The sequence below is a fragment of the Palaemon carinicauda genome, chromosome 29, assembly GCF_036898095.1.
Source record: "Palaemon carinicauda isolate YSFRI2023 chromosome 29, ASM3689809v2, whole genome shotgun sequence".
Taxonomy (NCBI): Eukaryota; Metazoa; Arthropoda; class Malacostraca; order Decapoda; family Palaemonidae; genus Palaemon; species Palaemon carinicauda.
In genome coordinates, this window is record NC_090753.1 from 79,855,471 (window position 1) to 79,867,553 (window position 12,083).

Below are 12,083 nucleotides of genomic sequence, written 5' to 3' on the forward strand. Positions count from 1 at the left end.
TTGATGGGATATCTATATAGGATTGATGGAAAATCTTTTGAGGATTGATGGGATATCTGTAGAGGATTGATGGGAAATCTATAGAGGATTGATGGAAAATCTGTAGAGGATTGATGGGAAATCTATAGAGGATTGATGGAAAATCTGTAGAGGATTGATGGGAAATCTATAGAGGATTGATGGGGAATCTGTAGATGATTGATGGGAAATCTATAGAGGATTGATGGGATATCTATATAGGATTGATGGAAAATCTTTTGAGGATTGATGGAAAATCTGTTGAGGATTGATGGGATATCTATATATAATTTATGGGAAATCTGTAGAGGATTTAAGGGAAATCTGTAGAGAATTGATGGGAAATCTGTAGAGGACTGATGAAAAATCTGTAGAGGATTGATGGGATATCTATATAGGATTGATGGAAAATCTTTTGAGGATTGATGGAAAATCTGTTGAGGATTGATGGGATATCTATATATAATTTATGGGAAATCTGTAGAGGATTTAAGGGAAATCTGATTGATGGGAAATTTGTAGAGGACTGATGAAAAATCTGTAGAGGATTGATGGAAAATCTATAAAGATTGATGGGATATCTATATAGGATTGATGGAGAATAGAATCTGTAGAGAATTGATGGAAAAATCTGGAAGGAATTGATAGGAAATTTGTAGAGGACTGATGGGAAATCTTTAAAAGATTGATTGAAAATCTGTAGAGGATTGATAAGAAATTTGTAGAGGATTGATGGTAAATCTTTAAATGATTGATGGAAAATCTGCAGAGGATTAATGGGTAATATGTAGAGATTTTAAGGGAAATCTGTAGAGAATTGACGTAAAATCTGTAGAAGATTGATGGAAAATCTGACATCACAGGGAGAATTGTGACTTCTTGAAAAAAATAGAAAAATAACTCCTTTTGTATTGAAACAGAGGAAAGACTTACTTTGAAAGCCTAAAGTTAACAGAGTTTGTGAAGTCTGAACGATCATTATAAAATCAATGATTGCAAACCGTTGAATAATTGAAGTGTGTGTGTGCGTGTGTGTGTTTGTTCAGAAGCAATTAATCTTTTTAGTGTTTGTAGAAAGTTCAAGAGAAATAGTTTGGCTGCAGAATGATAAAGATAATAATGAAAGATATGAAAGCATTAGTTATTTAATTGAAAAGTTTGAATAATAATTGTTCATTTTGATGTTATGATAAAGTAGGTTTATTACCTCCACCAACGAAGCTTGAGAGGAGGTTATGTTTTCTCCGATGTTTGTCTGTTCTTTGTTTGTTTGTTTGTTCTGTTTGTTTGTGTCTGAACAACTTCCTGGTCATAATTTTATTCATAGAGTAATGAAACCTTCATGGATTAATTTTTATGTTGAGACGTGGAAGTGATTCAATTTTGAAAGTCCTAGGTCAAAGGTCAAGGTCAAGGTCAAGGTCGACCAAAAAGTCGTTTGTTTGTGAAAAACTTCCTGACCACAATTTTACTCAGAGTAGTGAAACTTTCAGGGATTAATTGTTATTATGAGACGTGAAAGTAATTCAATTTTTAAAGTCATAGGTCTAAGGTCAAGGTCAAAGTAGAGCAAAATGTCGAGAAATAAATTGCCGTGGCGGAGGTCTGTGCTCTACTGAGTGCCCCTCTAGTTATTTCAGCGTTTTGTTAAAATTAACGAATTTTATCAATTTAGAAACAAATAAGATTGGATTTGAGAACATTTCTTAGATCCTACTAAAGTTATTTAGGAAGAAAATAAATGAATGAAAAGTAAAAAATGGGAGTATTTCAACCTCAAGGAAATTGACGAACTTGCTTCTTAAAGAAAGTAAGGTTATAGGAAATTGGAATTATGAAAAAATTCTATTTGTGGGATTTGGTGGCTTAACGGGCGTTACAGTAAGAGGATATAACTACAAACTTGATTTCAATTATATTCCGTAGATTTAAGGAAAAGTAGTTTTTAGAATGTTTAATGAATTCGATAGTACTGATTAATATTTTATTGCCCCATACTTTAGTGATTGGAAATACTTATTAAAAATTTGATGATCGTATTTCCTCTATATATTAAACAGGTGTCAGGCCATATATATATATATATATATATATATATATATATATATATATATATATATATATATATATATATATATATGTATATATATATATATATATATATATATATATATATATGTATATATATATGTGTATATATATATGTATATATATTTATATATATATATATATATATATATATATATATATATATATATATATATATATATATATATATATATATATACATGATAAATTTTGCACATTTAGACATGTTTTTTTCGTATTCAAATAAGCTATGTACTTTGATACATTTAATGTCTGGATTCTCTTTCTGACCTCGGGATCAGAGCCCCAGGCGAAACCAGTCAAACGCATTAGTATCTGACCGGCTGGGATTCGAACCCTGACTGGTCCAGGGTGCTTGTATAACAGTGACAATACCATTTAGCCATGAAGAAATAATATATATATATATATATATATATATATATATATATATATGTATATATATATGTATATATATTATATGTATATATATATATATATATATATATATATATATATATATATATATATATATATATATATATATATATTATGTATATATATATATATATACATATATATATATTATATGTATATATATATATATATATATATATATATATATATATTTATATTTATATTTATATTTATATATACATATTATATATATATATATATATATATATATATATATATATATATATATATATATATATATATATATATATATCCATCCATATACCAAGGCACTTCCCCCAATTTTGGGGGGTAGCCGACACCAACAATGAAACAAAACAAAAAGGGGACCTCTACTCTCTATGTTCCTTCAGCCTAATCAGGGACTCAACCGAGTTCAGCTGGTACTGCTAGGGTGCCACAGCCCAACCTCCCACATTTCCACCACAGATGAAGCTTCATAATGCTGACTCCCCTACTGCTGCTACCTCCGCGGTCATCTAAGGCACCGGAGGAAGCAGCAGGGCCTACTGGAACTGCGTCACAATCGCTCGCCATTAATTCCTATTTCTAGCACGCTCTCTTGCCTCTCTCACATCTATCCTCCTATCACCCAGAGCTTTCTTCACACCATCCATCCACCCAAACCTTGGCCTTCCTCTTGTACTTCTCCCATCAACTCTTGCATTCATCACCTTCTTTAGCAGACAACCATTTTCCATTCTCTCAACATGGCCAAACCACCTCAACACATTCATATCCACTCTAGCCGCTAACTCATTTCTTACACCTGTTCTCTCCCTCACCACTTCGTTCCTAACCCTATCTACTCGAGATACACCAGCCATACTCCTTAGACACTTCATCTCAAACACATTCAATTTCTGTCTCTCCATCACTTTCATTCCCCACGACTCCGATCCATACATGACAGTTGGTACAATCACTTTCTCATATAGAACTCTCTTTACATTCATGCCCAATCCTCTATTTTTTACTACTCCCTTAACTGCCCGAAACACTTTGCAACCTTCATTCACTCTCTGACGTACATCTGCTTCCACTCCACCATTTGCTGCAACAATAGACCCCAAGTACTTAAACTGATCCACCTCCTCAAGTAACTCTCCATTCAACATGACATTCAACCTTGCACCACCTTCCCTTCTCGTACATCTCATAACCTTACTCTTACCCACATTAACTCTCAACTTCCTTCTCTCACACACCCTTCCAAATTCTGTCACTAATCGGTCAAGCTTCTCTTCTGTGTCTGCTACCAGTACAGTATCATCCGCAAACAACAACTGATTTACCTCCCATTCATGGTCATTCTCGCCTACCAGTTTTAATCCTCGTCCAAGCACTCGAGCATTCACCTCTCTCACCACTCCATCAACATACAAGTTAAACAACCACGGCGACATCACACATCCCTGTCTCAGCCCCACTCTCACCGGAAACCAATCACTCACTTCATTTCCTATTCTAACACATGCTTTACTACCTTTGTAGAAACTTTTCACTGCTTGCAACAACCTTCCACCAACTCCATATAACCTCATCACATTCCACATTGCTTCCCTATCAACTCTATCATATGCTTTCTCCAGATCCATAAACGCAACATACACCTCCTTACTTTTTGCTAAATATTTCTCGCATATCTGCCTAACTGTAAAAATCTGATTCATACAACCCCTACCTCTTCTAAAACCACCCTGTACTTCTAAGATTGCATTCTCTGTTTTATCCTTAATCCTATTAATCAATACTCTACCATACACTTTTCCAACTACACTCAACAAACTAATACCTCTTGAATTACAACACTCATGCACATCTCCCTTACCCTTATATAGTGGTACAATACATGCACAAACCCAATCTACTGGTACCATTGACAACACAAAACACATATTAAACAATCTCACCAACCATTCAAGTACAGTCACACCCCCTTCCTTCAACATCTCAGCTTTCACACCGTCCATACCAGATGCTTTTCCTACTCTCGTTTCATCTAGTGCTCTCCTCACTTCATCTATTGTTATCTCTCTCTCATTCTCATCTCCCATCACTGGCACCTCAACACCTGGAACAGCAATTATATCTGCCTCCCTATTATCCTCAACATTCAGCAAACTTTCAAAATATTCCGCCCACCTTTTCCTTGCCTCCTCTCCTTTTAACAACCTTCCATTTCCATCTTTCACTGTCTCTTCAATTCTTGCGCCAGCCTTCCTTACTCTCTTCACTTCTTTCCAAAACTTCTTCTTATTCTCTTCATATGACTGACCCAATCCCTGACCCCACCTCAGGTCAGCTGCCCTCTTTGCCTCACATACCTTGCGCTTTACTTCCACCTTTTTCTCTCTATATTTTTCATACTTCTCTATACTATTACTCTGCAGCCATTCTTCAAAAGCCCTCTTTTTCTCTTCCACTTTCACCTTCACTCCTTCATTCCACCATTCACTGCCCTTCCTCATGCTGCCTCCAACAACCTTCTTGCCACATACATCACTTGCAATCCCAACAAAATTTTCTTTTACTAACTTCCACTCCTCCTCTAAATTACCAGTTTCTCTTACTCTCACCTCATCATATGCCATTTTCAACCTTTCCTGATATTTACTTTTTACCCCCGGTTTTATTAGCTCTCCAATCCTCACTACCTCCCTTTTACATCCACCTACTCTATTCCCACACTCTTTTGCTACAACTAATTTTCCTTCCACCAAAAAATGATCAGACATACCGTTAGCCATACCCCTAAACACGTGCACGTCTTTCAATCTTCCAAACATTCTTTTAGTTACCAACACATAATCCATTAATGCCCTTTCTACTACTCTTCCATTTGCCACTCTTACCCATGTATACTTATTTTTATCTTTCTTTTTAAAGAAGCTAGCACTTATTACCATCTCTTGTTCAACACACATGTCTACCAGTCTCTCACCACTCTCATTTTCACCTGGTACGCCATACTTACCAATGACACCTTCTATATATGCACAGGTCACGCTAAGCTGTCCCCGTCCTTCGGGTAAGGGGAGAGGGAGTAGTCACACCTAAGTGAAAGGTATGTCCCTGCGCATATGTGTTCTTCCATACCAAAATATTCAGCCCCCATTTTTTGACGGGTCGCGTACATTAGTACCCAACACTCCATTATCCAATATCAGTGTTCATCCCTGTCTTCGTATTTTGGAATCTGTTTGTTCAAGATTCACGCCAAGGTAGTAAATTAATGACAACTAGGGAGTCCCTTATCGGATAATCATAGTTCTTTATAAGCGGGCCCCTCCCCCCCCCCCCCCTTGCGTGTCACGATTCGGAGACTGCTGTAAAATTGATAGTTTAAACGATCCCTCGTACAACTTGTTGCACGTGCTGGCTATAAACTCACTCTCTCTCTCTCTCTCTCTCTCTCTCTCTCTCTCTCTCTCTCTCTCTCTCTCTCTCTCTCTCTCTCTCTCTCTCTCTCTCTCTCTCTCTCTCTCAAATTTAAAAGATACAAGTTAGACAAGATTATAAGATTCTCTCTCTCTCTCTCTCTCTCTCTCTCTCTCTCTCTCTCTCTCTCTCTCTCTCAAACTGAAATTTGAAAGATACAGCTCCACATACAAAATAGCAAATACTTGGAATGGACTTCTAGCGGATGTAGCGAACAGCAGTTCAAGAGTAAGTTAGACAAGATCATAAGAATCTCTCTCTCTCTCTCTCTCTCTCTCTCTCTCTCTCTCTCTCTCTCTCTCTCTCTCTCTCAAACTGGAATTGAAAAGATACACCACTCAAAGGGACAATTTCTTTGCATACAAAATAGGAAATACTTGGAATAGACTTCCAGCGGATGTAGTGAAGAGTAACACGGTAAACGAGTTCAAGAATAAGTTAGACAAGATCATAAGAACTCTCTTAAATGCTTAAACTAAATCGCTCTACCAAAGAGCAAATGGAGTCTCCGCGGATGGACTAAAAAGTCTTTGAGACATCCAAAATCCTTGTAACACTCTCTCTCTCTCTCTCTCTCTCTCTCTCTCTCTCTCTCTCTCTCTCTCTCTCTGAAAGAACAGCAAATGCTGCACTCAATGCTAACTTTTTTTTACGAAAAAGTTATTTTTGGCTTCGAAAAGAGTGACATTGAAAGGTTTAAATGTCTCTCGTGAATGGCAGAGGCAATGGACAGTGACAATAACCCATCAGGACACTGCCCTAGAGACAGACCATACTTGCATATCAACGCACAAGTCCCCCTTGTCGTCAAGCTAGGACCAGGTAGGGCCAGACAATGGCTGCGTTGACTCACCAGGTAGACAAATAGGTTCTCATAAACCCGCCATCAATAGCTCGCAAGGATGGTTAGATTGCAGACACTACAAGAAACTATCGAGCTTGAGCAGATAGCAAGGCAGAGCCGTTTTTACTACTCAATTTTTTTTTAATGAGGCGCATTTGCACTGACTCGCAGCGGTGCCCTTTTAGCTCGGAAAAGTTTCCTGTTAGCTGATTGGTTAGAATTATCTTGTCCAACCAATCAGCGATCCGGAAATTTTTCCGAGCTAAAAGGGCACTCCTAAGACTCGGTGCAAATCTGCCTCACTAAAAAGAATTGACTGTAGGACGGCCACATTTACCCCACTCAAATAGATATGGGTAAATCATTAGATCTAACGAATCTGAAAAAACAAAGGAGATAAGAGAATGTCCAATAATATAAATCTTTGTGCAATAATGATTGAGTTGGTTAACCCTCAAGTTGAGATTTTAGTGTTAGTGAAAGCATTCAAAGACATGAAAACCCCCTCAAGGCTGGGAAATTCATTTATCATTAGGTTTCTTACCCAATATTTAAATTACAACCAAACTTTAATCAGGGTTTACCAGTAGATAGGACCACCCTCGGTAAAAATGCCGTAAAACTAGCCTCCGGGCTAGTACAGTGGTAATGTGTTCGCTTAACATTCGCATGGCAGCAGATCGATCCCAGCCCGGGAACTGTGAGTTTAAACTGCTTACTGGGGAGGCCACTGGTGTGGTTGGGCACCACAGTGGGGCTTGGGATTGCCTAGCTGACGTTCTCGTGAGTATCTCTTCTGGTGAAACTGAAACTGAAACTAGGCACCTTTAACCTTAACCCTTATAGGAAGAAAGCAGCTTTTTTTTTTTTTTACTCGGCTGCGCCTACTCTTTAGCTTTCTACTTTTCCTTCTTTTCACTTTACTTCCTTCCTCATTTTAAATTTTTTTTTACTTCGCAGGGAAACTACGGGAGTTTTACAGCCCCTGGAGTAGCACCTCGACTATATAAATGGCCTCCCTGGCCACCTACACCCACAACAATATACATTTCGAAGATATATCGAATTGTTCCATAAACCCATTTTGAAACCACCTTCCTTTTCCAGGTCTCGTCGACACTGGCTGGCCCAGCTACCCCCCACCTGGATACCCGCCTTCCTACCTAGGTTCCTCCCTCCCAGCGTGCCCTACAACCCACGGTCCACACGGGCAGAGTCACCTGAATCCGGCCCTTCCTCCGGGTGGCCACAGGGACGTGAGCATCTCGGAAGCGGTGGCGTCTTCCAGTCATCTCAATTGTAAGGATTTGATTAAGTTTGGTTTGATAGTTTATTTGTTCATTTATTTATTTATTTTGATTTCTTTATGGCTGTTGTCTTAACACTTTGATGTCAAACTTTTATCTTCCCTATATAATAAAGAGCAAGTATTTGGCTGTATATATATACAGTATATATATATATATATATATATATATATATATATATATATATATATATATATATATATATATATATATACAGTATATGTATATATATATATATATATATATATATATACTGAATATATATATATATATATATATATATATATATATATATATATATATATATATACTGAATATATATATATATATATATATATATATATATATATATATATATACTGAATATATATATATATATATATATATATATATATATATATATATATATATATATATATATATATATATATATATATATATATATATACAGTATATGTATATATATATATATTCAGTATATATATATATATATATATATATATATATATATATATATATATATATATATACAGTATATGTATATATATATATATATATATATATATATATATATATATATATATTATATATACAGTATATATATATATATATATATATATATATATATATATTCAGTATATGTATATATATATATATATATATATATATATATATATATACATACAGTATATGTATATATATATTCAGTATATATATATATAATATATATATATATATATATATATATATATTCAATATATATATATATATATATATATATATATATATATATATATATATATCGTGTATGCATATTCACTATATATATATATATATATATATATATATATATATATATATATATATATATATATATATATATATATATATATATATATATACTGTCATATACTGTCACACTTAGCGTCATCGCCAGAGTATAACCTCTCGGTCTCTCCCGTCCTTGTGGTAGGTATAAACTTATTTATTGTAAGTCAGTTTTTTTCTGTCCTGTGTCTGACTATTTTTGCAATAGTGGTAGTAAACTGCGCATCACACCCCGGAAAAAACATTATTTCATAATCATGATTGCGTATTTACAGTTTTCTTTTTTAAAAATTAAGTATATTCTGAAAACATTGATGTACGTAAAATTATACATCGTAATTTAAAAATAGCACAACTGTTTGCAAATCCATTTCACGTAGTTGTTTCTTTTTTAATATTATGAAATCTTATTTATGATACATTTATTGTTTACTAAAAGTAAAAGGGCTACATCTACAGTATATACGTATGTTTGTGTCATTGTATAGTCAGGTGAAAGAGATGTGCTTTCAATTTCTGTTTTTATTTGATAAAGATAATTATCACATTAAGCATTAGATTTCAGTTTCTATTATTATTATTATTATTATTATTATTATTATTATTATTATTATTATTATTATTATTATTAGCTAAGCTACAATCCTAGTTTTGAAAACAGGCTGCTGTAAGCCTAAGGGCTCAAACAGGGAAAGATAGTTAGGAAAGGAAATAATGAAATGAATAAATTACAAGAGAAGTAACAATTAAAATAAAAAAATCTAAGAACAATAACATTAAAATAGATCTTAAATAAATAAAATATAAAAAGAGTCTTATATCAGCCTGTTTAACATAAAATTATTCGCTGAAGGTTCTGTCAAATCATGATAACGTGTTTTATTATGTTACATCTTTGTTGTCTGGATGTCCTGTAGTTCCTTCACACCACCTGCTTTGTGACTAGATTTTTTTCCCCTGTGTTCTTTCATTGTTCAAGCAATTTCTGTTCCAACATATTTATCATTGTCATCGCCATTTTTTTTTCTCCCTCTCTTTTTGTTTGCTGATATGTATGTTATCATCATTGTTAAGTGTTAATTCTATTGTGATTTTATTACCCAGACCTTAGAACTCTGTAGTCAACCTGCTAATTGATGTTTATAATATATCACTGATATTATTGCATATCTCATCTGTTTTTTTTATTGATGTCAAAAGTGTAAGATCACTGTACCCTTATTGTAACTCTGTATATGGCTTTTGCTGAAATAAAGATTATTATTATCATTATTATTATTATTATTATTATTATTATTATTATTATTATTATTATTATTATTATTATAACTCTAAAAAAAAACTTTTTATTTTAACAGTTCTACCGGATCAAATCGGAGACGCCTCGGGTCTAGGCCTATCCAAAGACCTCTTTGCCCCCCACCACCATTCCCTCCCCCCTTCCTCTGTGGCCACCACCCTCAGCATGCTCGGAGGGGGATCCAGCATCTTCGGGGGGAACAGCAACGTCCTCGCAGGAATGGGATCCGGGAACGTCGACTTGCTAGCTGCCGCCGCAGCAGCAGCTGCCACGGCCTCCTCCTCCGCTCCGGGGGCGCACGGGGGCGGGAGCAGCATGCAGCAGGGTGCCGCCCACGGCATGAATGGGGGTGGAGCCTCCGGTATTTTAGGCGGTGGGCCGAACATCTTGGGAGGGAGCCACCACGGCGTCTACCTAACCCCTCCCATGCATCCTGCAGCATCCCTGCTCTATTCGTCCCTCTGCTCGGTTCTTCCACACACGCCCACCACCCTCACTCCGCCCACGAACACGCCCACCAGGGAGGATGTGATCAGAGTGGCCGGATCGGCGCCTTCCAACCAGGGCGCCCTTCATCCGATGCCTCCTTCATCATCTTCTTCGTCGGGATCCTTAGGGATCTCCAGGAATTCTGGGATTCATCAGAGGCCTCCTGATCCCGTCTGGCGTCCTTACTGACGCCTTGGTGATGGGGAAATGTGTTGGTGAATGTTTGAGAATGTGGTGGAGATGATGTTCAGGTGATGGAGAATGTGATGGCGGTATTAAGATGATGGAGGGTGTGGTGGAGAGAGTTGTAAGATACCAGATAATGAGGTGGAAATGATAATAGTTTGGTGGAGAATGTGGTGGAAATTATAATGATCTGTTGGAGAATAATGGAAATGATATAAAGCTGTTGAAGAATGTGGTAGAGATGATAATCATCTGTTGGAAAATGTGGTGGAGATGATATTCAGTTGTTGGAGAATGTGATAAAAATTATGTTAAGTTCTTGGAGAATGTGTCGGAAATGATAATCATCAGTTGGAGAATCTGGTGGAAATGATATTGAGTTGTTGGAGAATGTGGTGGAAATGATAATCATCTGTTGGAGAATGTGATGGAAATGATATTGAGTTGTTGGAGAATGTGGTGGAAATGATAATCATCTGTTGGAGAATGTGATGGAAATGATATTGAGTTGTTGGACAATGTGGTGGAAATGATAATCATCTGTTGGAGAATGTGATGGAAATGATATTGAGTTGTTGGACAATGTGGTGGAAATGATAATCATCTGTTGGAGAATCTGGTGGAAATGATATTGAGTTGTTGGAGAGTGTGGCGGGAATGAAAAACAGTTGTTGGTGAATTTGATGGAAATGATAATCATCTGTTGGAAAATGTGATAGAAATGTTATACAGCTGTTGGAGAATGTGGTAGAGATGATAATCATCTGTTGGAAAATGTGGTAGAGATGATAATCATCTGTTGGAAAATGTGGTGGAAATGATAGTGATCTGTTGGAGAATGTGATAGAAAGCATAATCTAATGTTCAAAAACTTGGTGGAGAGGATAGGAAATGTCGGAGGATGCGTTGGAGAGGAGGATAAAATGTTAGAGATAATAAACTCCATCACCATTGTGTTCTCGATAAAGATAACGAAAAATTTCAAGGATAAAAAACTTCTGTGTTTTGATAAGAATTTACCTCGAGTTATGAAACTAACTCTGCTTAAAGGCTTTATAAATTAAACGACAAGAATGTATTTAACATTTAAGAATTTTTTACCTAT